Below are 23,569 nucleotides of genomic sequence, written 5' to 3'. Positions count from 1 at the left end.
AGAAAAATGTTTTAGTTAAAAAACAACTAAATTTTCTAAAAAATTTAGAAAAAAAAAAATAGTTTTTATACTCTCCACCATAGCATGGGGGTATACCAATTTCGTCATTCCGTTTGTACTACATCGAAATATTGATCTGAGATCAAGCAAGGTATAAATATATATTCTTGATCATCGTGACATTATTAGTCGATTTAGACATGTCCGTCCGTCCGTCCGTCCTTCTAACTGTCTGTTGAAAGCACGCTAGCTTTTAAAGGAGTAAGCTAGGTGCTTGAAATTTTTACTTCTTATTTATGCAGGTCGGTTGGAATTGTAAATGGGTCATATCGGTCCATGTTTGGTATAGCTGCTTATATTTCGATATAGTATCTTTCGATTTCTTGAGCCTCTAAAGCGTTCATTTCTTATCCAATCAGGCTAAAATTTGCAACAAGTGTTTTATTTGGACTTCCAACCACTGTGCCAAGTATGGTCCAAATCGTTCATAACCTGATATAGCTGCCATATAAACCGATCTCCGATTAGACATCTTGAGCCTCTAGAGGGCGCACTTATTATCCGATTTGGCTGAAATTTACCATGAAGAGTTTTGTTCTAACTTCAAAGAACTGTGCTAAGTATGGTTGAAATCTGTTCATAACCTGATATAGCTTCCATATAATCTGATCTCGGATCTTGACTTTGTGAGCCTCTAGAGGGCGCAGTTATCTGATTTGGCTGAAATATAGCAAGAAGTGTTTAGGTATGAACATCAACAAATGTGCCAAGAATGGTCTAAATCGGTTCATAACTTGATATAACTCCATATAAACCGATTTCGCGCAATAATTATCCGATTTGGCTGAACTTTTGCCTCAAGTGGTTTGTTCTAAATTGTAACTGATATAACTCCCATACAATCCGATCTCGGATCTTCACTTTGTGAGCCTCTAGAGGGCGTTGCTATTTTCTGATTTGGCTAAAATATATATGAGGAAGTGTTTTGGTTTGACCACCATCATCTGCGCCAAGTATAGCCCAAATCGGTTCACAACCTGATATAGCTCTAACATAAACCGATATCCTGATTATGCTTCTTGAACCTCTAGAGGTTGCAATTTTTATCCTATATGCTAAAATTTTGTTCAACGAATTCTTCCATGAACTTAAACATACGTGCCAAATAGGGTCTAAATCGGTCCATAACATGATATAGCTCCCATATAAACCGATCTCCCAGTACTATTTCTTGAGCTCCTATAGGGCGATTTGGCTGAATGACTTCTGGTATGGCCTCCAATATCAAAACCAAGTATGGACCGAATCGCTTCATAACCGGATATGGCTCCAAAAGATAGTAGGCAAAGAACTTTGCAAATGCGGTCCATGGTGGTGTATATAAAATTCGGCCCGGCCGAAATTAGCACGCGTTTACGTCTTTTTTGTTTAATGTTGGCATATCCGAGAAAAATGTTTTAAATATCGGCGTATTTGGACCAATAGGTGAATTCAAAGCGCCTTATTAAATATTTCCGGCATTACTAAAGTGGTAGCCTTTGAGCAGAGCGGCCGTGTTTTCATTTCGCTCCTCACAGGCAAATATTACAGAATAGGCAGTGGCCTATTCGCAAAGATTTTAAAGCGTTTCTGGAGTACGCTTAAAATGTGCTCCGAAGACCCAACGGCTGCGATGGTGGCATCAGCCCGTAGCAAGTTGTCCGCCCCTGCTATTGGCGTGGGTTGCTTTGCACCTGTAGTCGAGAGTAAATCTTCAAGTGCACAATCAGTCGTCAGACTAAAAAATGAGGAGGAGACGGATGAACCATAGGGATGCACAGTTCATCCCCATTGGAGCAGGGATGGCTTGGTCTTCCCAGGGAACTTGAGAGCGGGGAACTCTTTTCATTTCACAGAATTTTTACAGTGTTATGTTCTTCGAGAGATCTGATTCTCTTTCCAGCTTCTGTTGAAGTACCTGGAATGACAGTTTTGTCTCTTCCAGCATTGCTCGAATACGCTATTAGTGCATACTGCTCAATCTCTTTCATCGTGCCCTGAATTGTTTCCTTGTGATTAGCAATGCCCCCGCTCACTACTGACGTCATACCGCTGTCCACATCTTTCGATTTGGCTGCGATGACAGTTGCATGGACACTGTCACAGTCCGAATATGTGTTTTGCGTCAGCAGAAAATATTGATACCGTCGAAAAGCTCGTCAGAAGTATTCACACCCCCTGGGGTGCAAAGCTCGACCTGGCGAGAAAGATAGACATCCCCCAGCTCACAAAGGCAATGGTCTTCATCAAGAGATGGGGCAACAAATTCGCGACGGAATCAATGTTGGGATTCTTAGGCAAGCAAAACCAAGGTTTGGTGACATAGAAGTGGGAGGTCCTCCACAGAGTGGGGAAGGAGTAAGGAACTATGCTATTGGTGGGCATTGATCAAGTCTCTGTGATAAGTTTGGCTAAGTCTTAAGGCATGGGGACTGCAGTAGTGGGGTCTTTCTAAGATAGTTGTCCTCTTCGACAAAGGAAAGCAACCCAAGAAAAACCCCGGATGACCGGGGAGATTCGCAACATTGGCAAAGAAGTCCGCAGACTTTATAACAGAGTACGTCGAAAAAATGCGGAAGTTTATTGGGATGTGTATTACACACGGCTCAAGAAATACAATAAGATAACCAGAGCGGCAAAACGTGCCTCCTGGAAGCTTTTCTGCGAAAAAGTCCATAGCCATAATGACATCGCCAAGATGAAAAAGTGTCTCTCAAAATCCCATGTCCAAACTAAAACGTTAGTAGACGACATAGGAGTGAGAGCAGAAACAACGGAGACAACATGTTGAGGCTTTTGATGAAAACGCATTTTCCACAGGAACGACGATAACGAAATCTTTGAATAATGAGGCTGATCGAAGGCTTATCTTAACAGAATACGGGTGACCACCATAAATTACCTATTACGGATGCTGACTGAGGAGGGATTTGAGCCCGTCCGCTACTCAGAAGATGTTTTAATACTTCTAAGGGGTAAGGATCCGAATCAGCTATGCAGTAAGGCCGAAAGGGTCTTGCAAATGGCATATGATTGGGCTAAATCCAGAGGTTTCAATGTTAACCCTGTTCACGAAGAAGACGAAGGCGGGCAAATTTGTCGCACCAAGTTTTCTCGGTAGAGCGGTTGCGATATCTGGCAAGGTCAAAGGCTTAGGAGTGATCTTGGACAGGAGACTGAATTGGAGGTGTCACAGCGCACTGAGAAGACTCACAGATGTTTTTCACTATGTAGACCGTAGGCTCGAAATGGGGCCTGAATCTGAGGGTAGTTCACTAGCTCTACAGGAGCATGATTAAGTCAACACTTACTTACGTCTTAGTAGTCTGGTGGACTGCTATGAAGATAAAGTGCAACATAAGGACAATACAACAAGTTCAGAGAACATGGTATAGGCGAAGCGATGAGAACCACGCTCTCTAGGGAACTGGAAACTTTTCGAGATATCCGACATACATTGACATACAGATTAAGTGTGAGGCAGCCACTGCGACTATGAGACTTAAGGCGATGGGAGAATGGATTGAGGATGGGAGCAGCTCATACCATCTCGGTGCAATGGAGGCGACGATAGGAAACCTGGAAGGAATGGACGAGGTTTCCGTTCGGATACCTGAGACGACACTTGAGATCGAGTGCGAGGCACTGCTACCAGCGACACAGTCTTCGATTGACGGAATCCTAGTATTGGCATCTGGGAAATCATGTTACACGGATGGATTAAAGTTAGAGGACAGAGTGGGCCGGGGGGTCTATATTGAGAGCCCAGGGACTGAGATCTGTTTTAGACTGTCTGACCATAATATAATCCTGCAGGCAGGGATCCGGGCGATCATGGAATGCGTGAGGAGGTGTGGTGTTAACGCGAGACCGTCGAGTGTAAACATTTTTGCGAATTTGCCCATGAAAGAACAAGGGGCAATGAGTGCTGTCCGATTAACGTTTCAGCTCAATTATAACGGATCACCTTTTTATAGCCGAGTACGAACGGCGTGCCGTAGTGGAAGAAGTTTTTACATGACTGCCATACCATATGGTACAGTATCTCCCAAATGTCGCCTGCGTTAGGTATAACCACCGCTGAAAATTTTCATGATGTTCTAGCCAGGATTCGAACCCAAACGTTCAGCGCCATAAGCGGACATGCTAACCTCTGCGCTACGTTGGCCTCCATGTAAACATCTTTTCGGATAGTTAACTTGCCATAATGGCAATCACAACCAGGACGGTAAGGTTACGAACAGTCTTGGAGTGTAAGAAGGAGATTAACGCCTTCTCTGAGGATGGCACGATCCTCATCGTTTGGGTGCCGGGCCATAGCGAATGAAGAAGAAGATGTATTTTCAGTGAAGGCCAGAGGACTGCTGTCAACAAACTTGGTTAACCCGATCCCTTTCGGGTCAACGCAGTCCGAGTTAAAGACGGGGGCTATGAACATGTGGAACAGCGAAATGGTAGGACTGCCGTCAAAAAACTTGGTTAACCCGAACCCTTTCGGGTCGACGCAGTCCGAGTTAAGGACGGGGGCTATGAACATGTGGAACAGCGAAATAGTCGGTAGGCTGACGAAAATTCTATGGTAAAATCCAGATTGTGAGAAGACGAGGCAATTGCTGACAGCAAGGAAGCAGGAGGTCAGTGTAGCTTACGGTACGGAGCTCACTTATGCAAAATCGGTGCAGCAAATGATGGCATGTGTAGGGCATGTGGTGATGATGGTGAGACTTTGAAGCATTTCCTATGTCATGGCCCGGCATTCGCGGCTAACAGACTGCGGTACTTAGGTGGGGACGCAATACCAGACATGAACCAACTTAGGGGCGTGGTATTTAGAACAATGAGGGATTTTGTACAAGAAAATCTAAGCCAGGAATTCCGTCCTGGCTTAGAGTTTCTTTTCGAGTTCATTTTTTTTAGTTTTAAGAGCTTTCGTAGTGGCATGGGGCGGATTAATATCCGCACCCTCTTTTCTACCTAACCTAGCTGAAAGTTTATACTATGACGTTTTCTATGACATTCAACAGATATGCCAAGTATGTTTTGAATCATGCCAAAACCTTATATAACTCCGATTTGGCTAAAATTTTGCAAAGTGGGTGTTTTCCACCACCTCTAACATAAGTCTCAAGTATGGCTTGAATCGGTTTAAAACCTGATAGAGCTCCCAGATAAACCGATCTGCTGATTATGTTGAGAGTCATAACAGAATCAAATGAAAATTTGCTAATTTTGCCCATGAACATTCTACTAAGGAACAGGGGCAAACTTCTCACATATCAATTAGAGCAGTCCGATTCAAGGTTAACCTCAATGATAAGGGGCATCCTTTTAATAGCCGAGTCCGAACGGCCTGCTGCAGTGCGACACCTCTTTTGAGAGAAGTTTTACATGGCATAGTACCTCACAAATGTTGCCAGCATTGGGAGGGGAAAACCACCGCTGAAAATTTTTTCTGATGGTCTCGCCAGAATTCGAACCCAGGCGTTCAAGGTCTTAAGCGGGCATGATCAGCTCTGCGCTACAGTGGCCTCCATAACAGAACACTAAATGCTCTATTTCAGCTAAATCGGACAAAAAGTGCGGCTTCCAGGGGCTTAAGAAATCAAATCGGGAGATCCGTTTATATGGGAGCTATATCAGGTTATAGACCGATTTGGACCGTACTTGGTACAGTTGTTGCAAGTCACAACATTACACTATGAACAAAATTTTAGGCAAATCAGATGAAAATTGTAGCTTCCAGGGGCTCAAGAAGTCAAGTCGGGATAGTGGTTTACATGGGAGCTATATCAGACCGATGAGCTATATCGTGACCGATTTCAACAGTAGTCGGCACAGTCGTTGGAGGTCATAACAGAACATTATGTGCAAAATTTCAGCAAAATCGGAGGCCGGTTTATAAGGCAGCTATATCAGGTTATGTACCCAAGGGCCCTACTGAAACCCCACACCGCCTCGCTAATCCCCATCGCGCCTAAATCTCTAATGTCTGCATAGTGCGGGCATTCCGTCCGTACATGCCTTCAGTCCTCAGGTCTCCCACAGTCGCACAGATCAGTCGCGGACAAATTACGGTCAGTATGAACCCCAGACTTAGGCCGAAGTCAAAGTCCGGGCGGTCTCGTACGAACGTCGCTTCACGAATAAATTCGTAAGTCACCCGACCATTGTCACCATTCGTTCATCTAAATAGTTCTCCACCTATCATCAAGACGCTCCAAAAGGAGTGCTTTGAGTCGCCTAACATCATCATATGCAAGCTCAGAAGCGGTGAGCCAATCCTCACGCACCAATGGAATTCCCTTTACTACACTATACAGAACGGCCATGTAACGCACGAGTAAATCAAGCGGGGGCGCGCCAAGCAATACCTGTAGTGCATCTGTCGAAATAGTCCTGCACACAGGCAAGCAAGCCATCATTGCCACCCTCTGACAAGAGATGATCTTCTTTCGTCCTAAGACTGTCGCAGCAATTCCGTGCCCTACAGTCGCTTCATAAGTTGAGCAAGCAACAAATAGACCACCAGCGCGATGACTAAGACCCCAATCGCTTCTCAGAACACTTCTTCGCTTCTCATGTTTAAGCCATACCGGCTACTCCAGTCATCTTCTCCTTCACCCGATCCAAATGGACCAGGAAACCCATTCTCTCGGAAGCATTCACTTTCATATATTTTACGAGCGCTACATTCCTGATGCTAGCTCCACCAGATCGAATCGTTGGTGGACGATTCCGAAGTTGCCCTTGAGCAACATTGTCCGGGTTTTGTCCTCCGCGATGTCAACACTAACACCATCGCTCCATTCGCGCACAATGCCCATGGCAAGCTCACCGCGAGTTTCCAGAGCAAGTCTGGAATATCCTTCAACCAGGATGAGCAGGTCATCCGCATATGCACTGATTTTGAAGGAATCATCAAGACATCCCAGCAGGAGATCCATCATGAGGTTACATATATATGGAGCACAGATGGACCCCTGAGGGCAGCCACGCTGAATATCCTTCCAAACCGTATCGCTAGCACCAACCACGCAAGCTCTTCTATCACAGATGTAACAACGCCTACAACCTATTGGAGGGTATATAAAATTCTGCCCGCCACAACTTAAGGCGCTTTTACTGGTTCTTCTTCGACCCCATCTAGTGTTCAACTCACACTTGCATTACGCCGATATAATCATACAATACAGTGCTCGTGCTGTGTATTTAAGTTCAGCCCCTCGTTTTTAAAGAGATTTTGTTTTATTGTGTGTATGTGCGTTCTTTGTTTTTGTCGCCCCTTGTCGCAGTGCATTAGTATTCGAAGGTAGCGGTATCTTTTGGGCGTTCGTTTCAATTCATTGTTCCAGCAAGTCCTGTTAAGGATTGTCGACAAGAAGTGTCTAACTGTGTGTGTGTGTGTGAATGTGTGCTAATATGCATTTGTATTTGTGGATTTGAATGATTATGAATCAGCGCTCGATCATAATGCATGACAAGAAATTGCTACGCTTGACTATTTTTTGTAGCATTTGTGCAGCAGTGCTGTTATGCTGCATTTTGGTGGTGGTGGTACTCGTACAAGAGCGAAGTGTTTATTCTGTCTTTGCATTGGGTTGTGTTATCAGTGCTACTAGCTTTCAGCTTGCCTATCTGCTGCTTTTGCCATGCGACCAAAATCAAGTAACCCCCCTAGTAGCGTTGGTAACCAGGACACGCGTTACATTACAAAACACTGCAGCTCAGCAAAATGCACCTGGCAATATTTTCACTGTCCATGGACGACCAACGACAACTCATTCACCCTGATTCGACATAAATGTTACGTAGCAATGCTTTTGCTGCTGTAGCCATCCTTCGCCCGTTGTTTGCAAATGATGAACGTTATGATTTTCACATATTTTTTTTTTCCTTAACAGCACATGCCATGGTGCAGAAAAAACTCGTATTAACAATGGAAAATGCAATATAAATTGATTCATTGGCCATAGGAGAGGGAAGGAAAGCCTATGCAAATATCGGAAAGCAAAATATGGTCAAGTCTTGTTGTCCCATGGGGAAAATGAAAGAACTTGGGTTAACTTTTGCGAAAAAGCGAAAATCTCATGGAAATTATATGTTATATGAAATTTTGTCTATGAAAACAATTTAACTGAAATTATTTCTTTGGAGAAAATTTCGCTGGAATTTTGTCTTTCGAGAAAATTTTACTGAATTTTTTTTGAGGGGAAATTTCACTGAATTTATTTCTTTGAAGAAAATTTGGCTGGAATTTTGTTATTTGAGAAAATTTCACGAAAATTTCGCTGGAATTTTGTCTTTCGAGAAAATTTTACTGAATTTTTTTGAGGGAAAATTTCACTGAATTTATTTCTTTGAAGAAAATTTGGCTGGAATTTTGTTATTCGAAAATTTCACTGAAATTTTTGGTTTAGGAAAAATTTTACTGAAATTTTGTTTTTGGAGAAAATTCCAGTGAAATTTTGTGTTTAGAGAAAATTTTGTAATTTTGTCGTTAGAGAAAATTTCACTGAAATTTTGTTATTAGAAAAAATTTCACTGAAATTTCGTATTTAGAGAAAATTTCACTGAAATTTTGTTATTAGAAAAAAATTTCATGAAATTTCGTATTTAGAGAAAATTTCACTGAAATTTTGTCTTTAGAGAAAATTTCACTGAAATTTTGTCTTTAGAGAAAATTTCACTGAAATTTTGTCCGTAGAGAAAATTTCACTGAAATTTTGTCCGTAGAGAAAATTTCACTGAAAATTTTGTCTTTAGAGAAAATTTCACTGAAAATTTTGTCTTTAGAGAAAATTTCACTGAAATTTTGTCTTTAGAGAAAATTTCACTGAAATTTTGTCTTTAGAGACAATTTCACTGAAATTTTGTTTTTAGAGAAAATTTCACTGAAATTTTGTCTTTAGAGAAAATTTCACTGAAATTTTGTCTTTAGAGAAAATTTCACTGAAATTTTGTCTTTAGAGAAAATTTCACTGAAATTTTGTCTTTAGAGAAAATTTTACTGAAATTTTGTCTTTAGAGAAAATTTCACTGAAATTTTGTCTTTAGAGAAAATTTCACTGAAATTTTGTCTTTAGAGAAAATTTCACTGAAATTTTGTCTTTAGAGAAAATTTCACTGAAATTTTGTCTTTAGAGAAAATTTCACTGAAATTTTGTCTTTAGAGAAAATTTCACTGAAATTTTGTCTTTAGAGAAAATTTCACTGAAATTTTGTCTTTAGAGAAAATTTCACTGAAATTTTGTCTTTAGAGAAAATTTCACTGAAATTTTGTCTTTAGAGAAAATTTCACTGAAATTTTGTCTTTAGAGAAAATTTCACTGAAATTTTGTCTTTAGAGAAAATTTCACTGAAATTTTGTCTTTAGAGATAATTTCACTGAAATTTTGTTTTTAGAGAAAATTTCACTGAAATTTTGTCTTTAGAGAAAATTTCACTGAAATTTTGTCTTTAGAGAAAATTTTACTGAAATTTTGTCTTTAGAGATTCCCTCTTAATGTTGGCGACATTTTCGAGGTACAATGCCATGTATGATCCTTTAAAAAATTTTTCCCAAAGAAGTGTCGCACTGCGGGACACCGTTCGGAATCGGCTATAAAAAAAATCCCTTATCTTTGAGTTTAAACTTGAATCGGAAAGCACTCATTGATGTGTGAGAAGTCGCCCCTGCTCGGTTCCTGGCGGTAATGTTCTTCCTTAGGGTAATGTTTTCATTAGGGGATGGATGGCACCTCAGACATTTCGACTCAAATATGGCTATAAAATTCGTGCTGCACTTTCAAATCCCTTTAATTTGAGCCCCATATTGCCATGGCCGGTAAATTTGAACCATTTGGAGGGTGTTTTGGGGCTGGGGCGGCCACCGGCACTCTGCACTGAAAATTGATATTAAATGCGTTCTTTATTCCCAACGGAAATTAAGTTATTTTAGGGGGACGCCCTAAAGTACCCCAAAACACTTGACTCCAAAATTAGATATCAAATTCTTTTTCTACTCTCAAATACCTTTAATTTGAGTCCCATATTGTCATAATGGGTCAAAGAACCCATTTGACGTAACTTTAAAAGAAAAAGTGCAACCTAGATTTGAACGAAAATTTTAATGTCATATTCGTAATCTACTCCCTAATAGCTTTCATTGGAGTCCCATATAGCCATGGTCGGCTAATATGCCCATTTGGGGGTATTTGGGGGTGGGTGATCTCCCATTACTTCGACCTAATGTTTTATGCCATATTTGTAATCTACTGCCTAATACTTTTCATTGGAATATGGGACTGACCTTCGAATATATCTGTTTAGAGGAGTTTTGGGGTTGGGGGGTCCGCGGGGTACTCGGACTAAAATTTTAATACCATATTCGTATTCTACTCTCCAATACCTTTCATTTGATACCTATATTGTCTCGATCGGTCCACTTTTGATTTTGGGTTGTGTTTTTGGCATAAGGGGGAGGGTCCGTCCCCCTTCCGATACCGAAAAACTATATAGCCTATGTTTCCTTCCAGACCAACCTACACAATATGCGAAAATGTCGAGAAAATCGGTTCTGCCGTTTTGCAGTCTATACGGAACAAACAAACCGAGTCCCATATATCCGTGATTGGCTAATGTGGGGAGGGTCCGCCTCGACCCGATAGCTAAAAATTATATAGCCTATGTTTCGTTTGAGAATTTTAAGAAAATCGTTCATAATGGGTCTAATGGCGTTTTTGAGAAGTGGTGTGACCCCCTATAATTCGATCTGATTTTGTATGCCAGATTCGAAATCTACTCCCGAATACATTTTATTTGAGCCCCATATTGAAATGAATGTCCCCATATTGAATATGTCTGTTTGGGGGAGTTTTTGGGTTGGGGTGGCCCGATGGGTACATGGACTCAAATTTTAGTACCATATTCGTATTATACTCTCCAATACCTTTCATTTGATACCTATATTGTCCCGATCGGTTCACTCTTGATTTTGGGTTGTGTTTTTTGCATAAGGGGGAGGGTCCGTCCCCTTCCGATACCGACAAATTATATAACCTATGTTTTCTTCCAGATCAACCTACACAATAAGCGAACATTTCGAGAAAATCGGTTCTGCCGTTTTTCAGTCTATACGGAACAAACAAACTGAGTCCCATATATCCGTGATTGGCTAATGTGAGGAGGGTCCGCCTCCACCCGATATCTAAAAGTTAAATAGCCAAACAAACGAACACAATCTATGGAAATTTTAAGAAAATTGGTTCAGCCAAGTATCATATAGTCATAATGGGTCTAATGGCATTTTTGGGAAGTGGCGTGACCCCCTATAATTTGATCTGATGCGATCTTTGTATGCCAGATTCGAAATCTACTCCCGAATACCTTTCATTTGAGTCCCATGTTGAAATGAATGTCCAATATGTTTGTTTGGGGGAGTTTTGTGGTTGGGGCGGCCCGATGGGTACAAATTTTAATACCATATTCGTATTCAACTCTCCAAAACCTTTCATTTGATACCTATATTGTCCCGATCGGTCCACTTTTGATTTTGGGTTGTGTTTTTGGCATAAGGGGGAGGGTCCGTCCCCCCTTTCGACACCGAAAAATTATATAGCCTATGTTTCCTTTCAGACTAACCCACACAATATTTCGAGAAAATCGGTTCTGCCGTTTTTCAGTCTATACGGCACAAACAAACCGTGTCCTATACATCCGTGATTGGTTAATGTGCCCATTTTGGGAGTTTTGTTGGGTATTGGGGTGGCCCCCTATACTTCGACTTGAATTTGTATGCCAGATTTTTTATCTACTGCCGCATACTTTTCATTTGATACCCATATTGTCCTTATCGGTCCACTTTTGATTTTGAGTGGTGTTTTTGGGGTAACGGTGGAGGGTCTGCCCCCTTCCGTTATCAATAAATTATAAAGCCTAATCCTACTTTCTAACCATGAAAGGCATTCTACTTCCGAATACCTTTCATTTGAGTCCCATATTGTCATGATCGTCAAATAAACCTATTTTAAGGGGTTTTGGGGCTGGGGCGGCCCCCCAGGTACTTGGACCCAACTTTTATAATGAAACTCGTACGCTACTCTTCAATAACTTTCATTTGTCCTGATCGGTCCACCCCATATTGTTCTGATCGGTCCACTTTTATTGCTGGGTAGTAGCTTTGTGGTAAGGGGGAAGGTCCGACCCCCCTTCCGATATCAAAACAATATATCGCCTATGTTTCCTTCCAGACTTACTTACACAACCTGTGAAAAATTCAAGGTAATCGGTTCAGCCGGAACCGATTACCTTGAACAAACAAACAAACGCAAGAGATGGGGTCTTAGATCAATATATCGAGGTGTTACAAGCTGAATGACTAGATTAGTATACCCTCCATCCTATGGTGGTGGATATAAAAATTTTGAGGTTATATTAGTATGCCTCAAAAGTTTAGGCTTCTTTCCCCCCTTGCTTGAAGTTTAATTCCTTAAGCTAACATGTGTGTGTGTGTGTCTGTCCGCGGTACCCTGACAAATGCTCTCCTATATGTTGTATATTGGGCTTCGCTCGTTCTCTCTCACATGCATACTCATGAATATGCTTACACGATATTAAAGGAATCCTTTAAAAATATTGCATTGCGTATGCATTGGGTCGTTTAGGCGAATAAACTGTGTTCGGGCACAGAAAATGGTCGCGTGCCAAAAGTACTTCGACACCCAATATAAAGAGTTTTTCCTTATGGGCCCATGGCCATTGCCTTCCAAAGCGCTAGCAATTTGTGGTTGTTTTTATGCCCTTAGATGGTTCGTTTGTTCACTGGTTTGCTTGTATGTTGTTTCTCAAGCTAGGCAAGGACTGTTGTTTTCTTTTCGTTTCCTTCTTGCTATTATCGATGAAGGCATTGAGTGTTGTTGTTGTGCAGGACCTTAGCAGAGCCAACATTCGTGTGCACATGACCCCTATGGCCTGTTTTGGCTTCTTCTGGGCAAATGGGCTATACAAAAGTGTTTTGTGTAAGAGTGTGTGAGTGTGTGTGCGTTGTTATCCTTTGATGGGGTGTATCTAATGTGCAATGTGCAAGGACTCAAGTGCCTTTTCATGTTCATGTAAGAAGTGCATGCAAGTGTTCCTTGTGTGTGTGTGTGTTGGTGTGCGTGCATGCCAATGATGTTATGGTGACTTTAATGTGAATGTATTATGATTTGTTAATTTCTGTTTTTTTATTTTTCTTTCATTTCTCAGAATTTCCATATGTTGTTGGTGTTGTCATTGTTTGATACAAACATTATTCCCCCCCCCCCCCCCATTTATGCCAAGTGTTAATTCCCTTTTTTTATTGTATTTTTTTCTTGGTCAAAGTTCATTTCAATTGTTATGCATGGGGTTTTTTGTTATTTAACACATGCCCACACACACACACTGATACTCTTTGGTCCCCCCAGCATTGTTATGTGTATGTGTGTGTGTGAGTGGTGGCCCACTCATAGCAAATGGCCATAACTTAATTTCATTGAATTTCCTGTTTTTTTTTTTCTTTTTTTTTTTTTGATTGGTATTGAATTGATTGGAAAAAAGTAAAGTTTTAATTGTAGTGCTGCATATGAAATGCTTGAATTGGCATGAAAATGTGCATATGGCCATTAAAGGACATTTAAAACTTATAAATTCTTCTGAGTGGAAAGGCAAGGGGACTTGCATTGTGCTGTTTGTGAATAAGAATTTTTTTTCAGTTATTTGAAATACGATAAAAACAATGCTAATTGAAGATTGTGGGGTCCCTGGATGTGTATTTGGATAGGGAAAGTTTAAAAATTTATTGGAATTCAGTGTTGAAAAGTCATTTCTTTCTCGAATTTTGCAAGAAAAATGCTAAACGGAAAATTTTAAGATGAAATGAGCTCCGCCTAAACAGGCAAACAACTTAAGAAACAAGTAAAAAGGCGCTAAGTTCGCCGAACTTTGGGTATATGTGTAAACCACCTATCGTCAAAATCCGGTGAAAAATGCATACCTTGTGCTCCAAAGCAGCTATATCGAAATATTGGTTTGCCCAAAAAGTAATTGCGGATTTTTTAAAAGAAAGTAAATGCATTTTTAATAAAACTTAGAATGAATTTAAATCAAATATACTTTTTTTACACTTTTTTTCTAAAGCAAGCTAAAAGTAACAGCTGATAACTGGCAGAAGAAAGAATGCAATTACAGAGTCACAAGCTGTGAAAAAATTTGTCAACGCCGACTATATGAAAAATCCGCAATTACTTTTTGGGCAACCCAATATGTTCCGATTTGGATCAAATACTTATAACTACAAGTCATTGTTCAATTGTGTATAACTAAATATTAGTCTTTTTAGTAGCTAAATCTAAAAATAAACCGATCTGAACCATATCGGATTATAAATGTGCCTTTTATGAGGCCAAGGCTTTAAATCGAGATATCGGTCTATATGGCAGCTATATCCAAATCTGGACCGATATGGGCCAAGTTTCAGAAAAATGTCGAAGAGCCTAACACAAATCACTTTCCCAAATTTCAGCGAACTCGGACAATAAATGCGCCTTTTATGGCTCAAAACCTTAAATCGAGAGATCGGTCTATATGGCAGCTATATCCAAATCTGGACCGATCTGGGCCAAATTGACGAATGATGTCGAAGGGCCTAACACAACTCACTGTATCAAATTTCAGCAAAATCAGACAATAAATGCGCCTTTTATGGGCCTAAGACCCTAAATCGGAGGATCGGTCTATATGGCAGCTATATCCAAATCTGGACCGATCTGGGCCAAATTGCCGAATGATGTCGAAGGGCCTAACACAACTCACTGTATCAAATTTCAGCAAAATCAGACAATAAATGCGCCTTTTATGGGCCTAAGACCCTAAATCGGAGGATCGGTCTATATGGCAGCTATATCCAAATCTGGATCGATCCGACCCAAATTGAAGAAGAATATCGAAGAGCCTAACACCACTCACTGTCCCAAATTTTAGCAAAAGTGGATAATAAATGTGACTTTTATGGGCCTAAGATCCTAAATCGGCGTATAGGTCTATATCCAAATCTGGACAGCTATATCCAAATCTGGACCGAACTGGGACATAAATCGGCGGATCGGTCTATATGGCAGCTATATCCAAATCTGAACCGATCTGGGCCAAATTAAAACAGGATATGGAAGAGCCTAACACAACTCAAATTTCAGCAAAATCGGATAATAAAAACGCTTTTTATGGGCCCAAGACGATAAATCGAGGGATCGGTCTATATGGCAGCTATATCCAAATCTGAACCGATCTGAGCCAAATTGAAGGAGGAAGTTGAAAGACCTAACACAACTCACTGTCATAAATTTCACCAAAATCGGATAATAAATGTTGTTTTTCTGGGCCTAAGACCCTAAATCGACGGATCGGTCTATATGGGGGCTACATGTAGATATAGTCCGATATAGCCCATTTTCGAACTGAACCTGGTAATTTACAAAAAAAAAGTATCCGTGCCAAGTTTCAGCTCAATATCTCTATTTTTAAAGACTGTAGCGTGATTTCAAAATACTGACGGACAGACGGACAGACATGGCTAGATCGTCTTAGATTTTTACGCTGATCAAGAATACTTTGTAGGGTCGGAATGTGTTGCAAACGTAATGACAAAACATACAGTGCCAGAGATATACCCCCGTCCTTCGGTGGTGGGTATAAAAATACAATTCGGTGGAGCCCAACCCGTATTCGAACCTGGACACTCGGGGCAACAGCGAGAGTCGCTGCCGTTGGCACCAATCCTTGCTCTGTAGGAATTGGGGCAGATCGTAATTAAGCAAAAACAACTCTGGTTTGACGGGAGAGGTCAATTTCTTCACCTACAATGGGAGACGGTCAACAGATAGCAGTTCACCGCATATGCCACCGTGTCTTCACGAATGTAGTCTAGACCCGCTTAATATGCCGCTTGATCTGGAGGTTTTCTGTTGTAGCGCTGAACCTCCCGCTCTATATCATGTAGATCTACCTTAAGGCTTCTGGGCGGTAGATATCTATCCACAAGATGATGATTTTAATGGTCTCTGCGATAACAGCCCAAAAGATATTGCTTAGACAGCATGTAGTTAAGTCTTCGAACGGATAGGATCTAAGTCTTCTGATAAAGGAGCAGATCTGCGTATCACTTAGCTGACGACGTCACACTAACGCTGCATAACTTACCACAGACCGGCCAAATGCTTTGTACGTGGTCAACAATGATTGAGAAGATAATTTTCAATAGAATGAGGACATTTATTACAGTTAAGACTATAACGGCTACATCGGATGACAAAACTTGGTTTAACTAGACATGCAGAGATGCTGTCAGATCGAAAGAGGTGGCATTCGGGAACTGGCGCTTAAATAAAAATGCCAATACTGAAATGCTGCACAAGCAGGCAAGATCTTCGTGTGCCAATGTGCTTAGGCGCGAGAAATTTCTTTACGAACAGCGTCTGCGTGCTAAGGTTCTTGCTTCTACATGAGGAAGTAAGAGCTTTTTTTCGTTCGTGAGAAGGGGTTGTTCTTCATCTATTTCAACTCTTGTTAAAGACGATCAAACGTTCACTGACCCGGTTGATAAGGCTAACCTGTTGGCTCATATATTTGCAGGGAACTTTTCCCTGCCGAATAGCAATCAACTACTCCCCTCAATCGAAAATGTATCTGGCATCATGCTCCAACTATTTTTTCGAACTCGTAGAGGTTAAAGGGTTCTCGAGAATCTAGACGTAAATAAATCCCCGGGCCCGGATGGCATATCAACACTTGTCTTACGCAAGTGTTCTTCGACGCTCGCTAGTCCATTACGCTACCTTTTCAACCTTGCCTACCGTGCGGGAGTCTTCCCGGCGCGTTGGAAGGTTGCAAACGTTCAGCCAATACCCAAGAAGGCTGAGGCAAACAACCCTACGAATTATCGGCCAATTGGGATATGCTCCGGTCTCTCCAAGGTCATGGAGAGCATGGTTAATCACCATCTTGTGACGTATTTAGAGTCTAATGGCCTTCTTAGCGACCAACGGTATGGGTTACGCGAAAATCGCTCTACGGGCAACCTCATGGCACTTCTGTGGAACGTTGCGATCGCTCATTCCACCAGTTTGGTGGGAATAAGATTGTGGCTCTGGATATCTCGGAGGCATTTCATAGGGTCTGGCACTACTATCAAAGCTTGTCGCATTTAGTGTCGGTAATGGCTTCGTTCGATTTCTATCGAACTTTCTCAGAGATCGCATTATACGAGTGGTTGTAGATGGGTTCTCATGCAATGAGCATAAATTGACCGCAGGTGTACCCCAAGGCTCTGTTCTTTCTCCTTCTGTTTTTCATATTTTCATCAACGATCTGTTGGGTCAGACATCGAATCGTCGATCGCCGCTTCAGTGAACTGGCACCCCTCTCGGATGTGCCAGTTGCCGGGAGAAAATTCGAGATATCATTAACGCAGCAACCGCCCGCTTTATACCAGCCAGTCGAATACCCCAAGTGCGGCTCAATTTTCCGGCGCAGGCAGTGGTACTCGCAGACGAACGTGATGGGATTCGTTGTACGGACCCTACTAACCCCAGAATCAGGGAACTGAATCTGTAACAGGGTAGTCAACGAACATAGGAGGAATTTGTGATTGAAACACTTGGAGCAGTGTTACTTAGGCACCACTTTAGGCTGTGGTCTTATGTTAAATCACTCTCGAACCCCTGTAGACGGGATGACAGAACCTCAATCACTTTTGGCGAAGTAACCGTGACTGATCCAAAGAGATGCGCCAGGGTTTTCAACTGTCAATCTATTGTGCATCCCAAGAGTGACAGGGTAAGGAGGAAAGCCATTCGTCCTATCCGTGGTCTCCGAGCAGATAGACAGCCATCACAATTTACCGCGGGCGAAGTTACGAATGTCATCCGTGGCGCCAAATCGTCTAAGGCGTTCGGCCCCGACGGAAACTCTAAACTGATGTTGAAGAATCTGGATTTACCTAGAGTTGAGTACCTTACTACTGTCCTCAACCTGTCTTTAAACACTCTTATAGTTCCCGATGTCTGGAAAATGGGCTGTGTGATTCCGCTACTGAAGTATGGAAAGGACCTCAGTTTGGGGCAGTCGTACAGACCGATATCTCTTCTTTCACCAGTTGACGCTTGAGGCATAACTTCTCCCCAGCCTCGTAGGAGAATTGCTATTCGGCGAGCATCAACATGGATCTCGAAGACTGCATAGCACAACAACTGCTTTGTATGCCATCACCGCACACATTTGCCGTGGCTTCAATCAGCCCAGTCCCTGTGATAGAACGGTACTCAAGGCACTGGACCTATGGAAGGCAAACGACACGGTCAGCCATGCCAAACTATTTGAGGACATCGCCAACACGTCGCTACAGCCTGGCCTGAAACGCTGGGTCGCGAATTATCTGTGTGATCGCCAGTCATTTGTGGAATTTTGGGATAAGAAGTCAAAGCAACGTAGAGTGAAACAAGGAGTTCCCCAAGGTAGGGTGATATCTCCGGCACTGTTTAAACTGTACCTATCCTCCATTTCACCCCCTCCATTCCACCCCTTCCATTCCACCCCCTCCAGACGGTATAGAGATCGTATTATATGCAGACGATTGTACGATCATGGCATTAGACCCCCCACCCATTGTTGACATCTGCGATAGGTTGAACGTCTACCTCAAAGAACTTGCCTCATATTTCTCTGCAAGAAATCTGAAGATATCCACCACCAAGTCTTCAGCCACATTGTTCACTACAAATATGCGTGAGGTAAATGCCGAGCTGACTGTGATGGTCGATGGAGAAATGATTCCGACCATCAAGTGTCCCAAAATACTTGGCGTCACATTTGACAGCTCTTACACCTTCTCCCCATATGCCACCGCCTCAACTCCTACTGAGCAAGAATTAATGCCGACGTAAATGATTAATGTCCCGATTGTGACCAGGGACCACACGTTACACGTCACCTTTTTAACTGCCCAGCCAGACCCACTCGACTCAGACCCATATCCCTCTGGAGGAACCCCATCTTAGTCGCAAAGTTCCTGGATCTTGACGCTCCACAAAATAAAGCAGACGAAAGATGGAACACAACAAACTGCTACAACTATGCTATGCCATGTAACAACTTCTCTCCAAAAAGATGCCGCACTGAAGCAAGCCGTTCGGACTCGGCTCTAAAGGGGAGGCCATTTATCATTGAGCTTAACCTGGAATCGGACTGCACTCAGTGATATGTGAAAAGTTTGCCCCTGTTCCTTAGTGGAATGTTCATGAGCAAAATTTGTATTTGTAGGAAAGGAATTTCATAAATTTCTGTGTTTTGTTTGTTCATCGATTCTTCTCTCAAAGCATTTTCTGTAAAATGTTGCTGGCAATGTGTATAGAAGTATTTAATCGGAATTGCTTGAAAAATCAAATGCGCTAGGCCTGATAATTAATGCATTACAAATTTTTAAACAGATTTTACTCAAATCTACGACTGTCATAAATCATTTTGCACAGAATGAATGGCAAGCAGTAACACACCCCATCTCTCATGGTAGCTGTAGGGATAACAATGAAGTGGCAGGCGGCACAGTAGCAGGCCAAGTACACACACACACACACACACACACTCATATGAAAATTATAAATTCAATTATGCAGCATACTTTTGGGGGTCCATGCTTCTGCAAGGGGGAATGCCATCGTCACCATTACCATTTTACTACTGCCACTACCACTACCAACAAACGTTTCCAATTTCATTTGGTTGCACTCCTTTGTGCTGCTTTTGGTATTCAAGATAAAAATGTAAATTTTCCAAAATTGAGTTTTGTTACATATCACATTTAAGCCCAATTCCTGTTGTTGTTTTTTTTTCTCTGGTTTTTGTTTTTTGGAGGGGTAATTACTCGTACAAATTTACAATGTGTCTGATATGGCTTGTGTGCGAGATGATGTGATGTAGCTTTAAACGAGAGAAACTAACACAATCGCAGAATAATAAAAACAACATAAAATTGTTTAACAAAATAGGCAACACTCACGCACCATACGGGGAAGGGCACAGTGGGAGAAGGGCGAAAAAATTAATAACAAATTTTCTATTAAAATCTAATTTTATCAAATTTTTATGAAAATCAAATTTGAAAGAGTTTTTTATGTTCGACGAAATTTGATATGAAAACTAAAATTCGACGAATTTTTTATAAATATTGAGTTTTACAATTTTTTTTTGTTTCTCTTTTGAGACGAGCTCAATGATCGGAGATGCAAATGGAAAACGAAAAGCCAGAGATAGCAACACACACCAACCACTATGGGACGCGTTTCGTCTTTGGTTAGAAGACTTTTCAACCATATTAGGTGTGATGGCTTCAAGGGCCGTGCGTTGGTATGTTGTATTTGTATCGTATTAATAGCGAAAATGCATCTATGATACAATTACCACATTAAACACGCTCGAGAGCCCTGTCTATTAGCTGTACTTTTCCTAATGCATGTATGTTTGTGTAATGACAGACATTCTTTCTGTGACTAATTTCACTTCTTTCGTACTACACATGATTTGGTGCATCTGTTGGAAGTTGTATTGATGGCTACGATTGCTCCGTGTGCCCAGGTTCGGATCCCGGCCGGACTCTGCAGAATCTTTTCATCTTTCAAGTTTTTTTGCCTGTTAGGGCAGAGATCATTAAATTTTACAATTTTTGTTTGTTTGATGCAAATGGAAAAGGAAAGCCGAAGATAGCAACACACACCTACCACTATGGGACGCGTTTCGTCTTTGGTTAGAAGAGTTTTAAAGAAATTTCTATAAAATTTTATTTAAACAGAAATTTAAAAATGTTTAGTGAAAATCGATGTCTGTTTGCATTTGTTTTTATACTCTCCACCATAGGATGGGGGTATACTAATTTCGTCATTCTGTTTGTAACACCTCGAAATATGCGTCTGAGACCCCATAAAGTATATATATTCTTGATCGTCATGTCATTTTAAGTCGATCTAGGCATGTCCGTCCGTCCGTCTGTCCGTTCGTCCGTCCGTCCGTCTGTCTGTCGAAAGCACGCTAACTTTCGAAGGAGTAAAGCTAGCCGCTTGAAATTTTGCACAAATGCCTTTTATAAGTGTAGGTTAGTTGGGATTGTAAATGGGCCAAATCGGTCCATGTTTTGATATAGCTGCCATATAAACCGATCTTGGGTCTTGACGTCTTGTGCCTCTAGAGGGCACAATTCTCGTCCATTTCGACTGAAATTTTGCACGTAGTGTTTTGGTATCACTTTCAATAACTGTGATAAGTATGATCCAAATCGGTTCATAATCTGGTATAGCTGTCATATAAACCGATCTGGGATCTTGACTTCTTGAGCCAATAGAGGGCGCAAATCTCATCCGATTTGGCTGAAATTTTGCATGAGGTGTTTTGTTATCACAATATAGCTGCCATATAAATCGATCTGGGATTTTGACTTCTTGAGCCTCTAGTTTTAATCTTATTTGGAATCTATTGCAAGATATTGTCCGGCACAGCAAAGCACTTTCAAAAGTAAGTCAAAATTTGTGATGTTGGCTATTCGTATCGCGATTTTCGCCAAGAATCTTCATCAGCGGAATTTGTCAAATGGATCAGCGGAATTTGTCAAATTTGTCTACCAACACAAATAGAGTTGGATGTAAAGCACACTTCTGATTTTTTGGGTCTAGAACCTTAAATCGGGAGATCGGTATATATGGCAGCTATATCAAAATTGGACCGATCTGGGCCGTATTGAACAGGGATTTCAAGGGGCCTAACACAACTCGCTGTACCCAATTTCTACGAAATCGGACAATAAATGCGTCTATTATGGGCCTAAGACCTTAAATCGAGATATCGGTCTAAATGACAGCTATATCCAAATCTGGACCGATCTGGACCAAATTACAGAAAAATGTCGAGGGGCCTAACATAACACACTGTCCCAAATTTCGGCAACATCGTACAATAAATACGCCTTGTATGGGCCCAAAACCTTAAATCGAGAGATCGGTCTATATGGCAGCTATCTCAAATTTGGACCGATCTAGGTCAAATTGCAGAACGATGACGAAGAGCCTAATACAACTCACAGTCCCAAGTTTTACCGAAATCGGACAATAAATGCGCTTTTTAATAGGCCCAAGACCCTAAATCGAAACAACGTCGGTCTATATGGTAGCTATATCTAAATCTGGACCCATCTGGGCCTTATTGAACAGGGATATCGAGAGACCTAACACAACTTACTGTCCCAAATTTCACCGAAATCGGATAGTTAATATAGCTTTAATAGGCCTACACGGGATAACTATGGGCACTACACAGGCTGGACCTTTGAGCTCCGACTTGTGTGGTGTCCATCGTTATCACGAGAAGCTTAGCTGAAAGCTACCGGGCACGTCCACAAGTCGCGTATGATGGAAAGCTCCGTTTATAGATGGAGTAGCTACAAATGCGGCCGCGGGCCGACAGCGATTTTCGAGAGAAGAGTTCAGTGAGGAGTCAGATGGCACTGGCTCTCAATTTAATACTTAGTGCCAATGATACTCGAGATGACAAGGAGAGTTATTGGCGCCTTCAAATAACCAATGGCCAACATCAGTGTCTGTTCCCAAGTTAGGGGCTGCTGGAGGCGAGCGTCGGATCTTGGAGCAAGCGGCTCGCCACAACGGGTTATTGACCCAGCGCCCCATGCGGTTGGGACGCTGGGCCAATAACCCGCCCCGGAAAGCTATGAGAAACAAAGGAATTGTGAAAACGGACCCCCCTAACGTTGATGACCCAACGGACCATGATTTGCGGATATGCGCCTGGAATGACCACACTCTCTATAGAGATGGTGCAGTATACACGCTGGCGGATGTATTAGAGAAGTGCAAGGCAGATATTACCGCCTTACAGGAAGTGCGATGGACTGGGAATGGTGTCACAATAATACCGAATGGTGACGAACTATACTATAGCTGCCATAACACGAGGCATGCATTTGGCTGTGGTTAATCCGAGACTGAAACACCTTGTCTCCAGCTTTACTCCGGTGGATGAGAGGTTAGCCACAATCCGCATAAAAGCCAAATTCTTCAACACCATTTGGCTGAAATTTGATACATGAAGTACACTTGGGCTCTTCAACACTCACGCTAAATCTCAACCAGATAGGTTAATAAATTTATATAGACCCCAAATAAACCGATTTCCGGTTTCCGGATTTGACTCCTAGAAGCCTTAAAAGCCTTAATTTTTGCCAGAATTGGCTAAAATTTGGTACGTTGTTGTTGTAGCTTCGTCTGCTTGATTCTGTTGAGTGTGAAGATCCAGGCACTCTGCGGTTAAGATGGGGTGCATCCACAGGGATCTGGGTCTGAGTCGATTGGGTCCGGCTGGGCTGTGGCATGTGGGGAGAATGTGTAAGAGCTGTCAAATGTGACGCCAAGTATTTTGGGGCACTTGATGGTCGGAATCATTTCTCCATCGATCATCACATTCAGCTCTCCATTCACCTTAC

Source organism: Stomoxys calcitrans, chromosome 1, assembly GCF_963082655.1.
Source record: "Stomoxys calcitrans chromosome 1, idStoCalc2.1, whole genome shotgun sequence".
In the NCBI taxonomy this organism is placed as follows: domain Eukaryota; kingdom Metazoa; phylum Arthropoda; class Insecta; order Diptera; family Muscidae; genus Stomoxys; species Stomoxys calcitrans.
Note: the sequence above shows the minus strand (reverse complement) of the source record.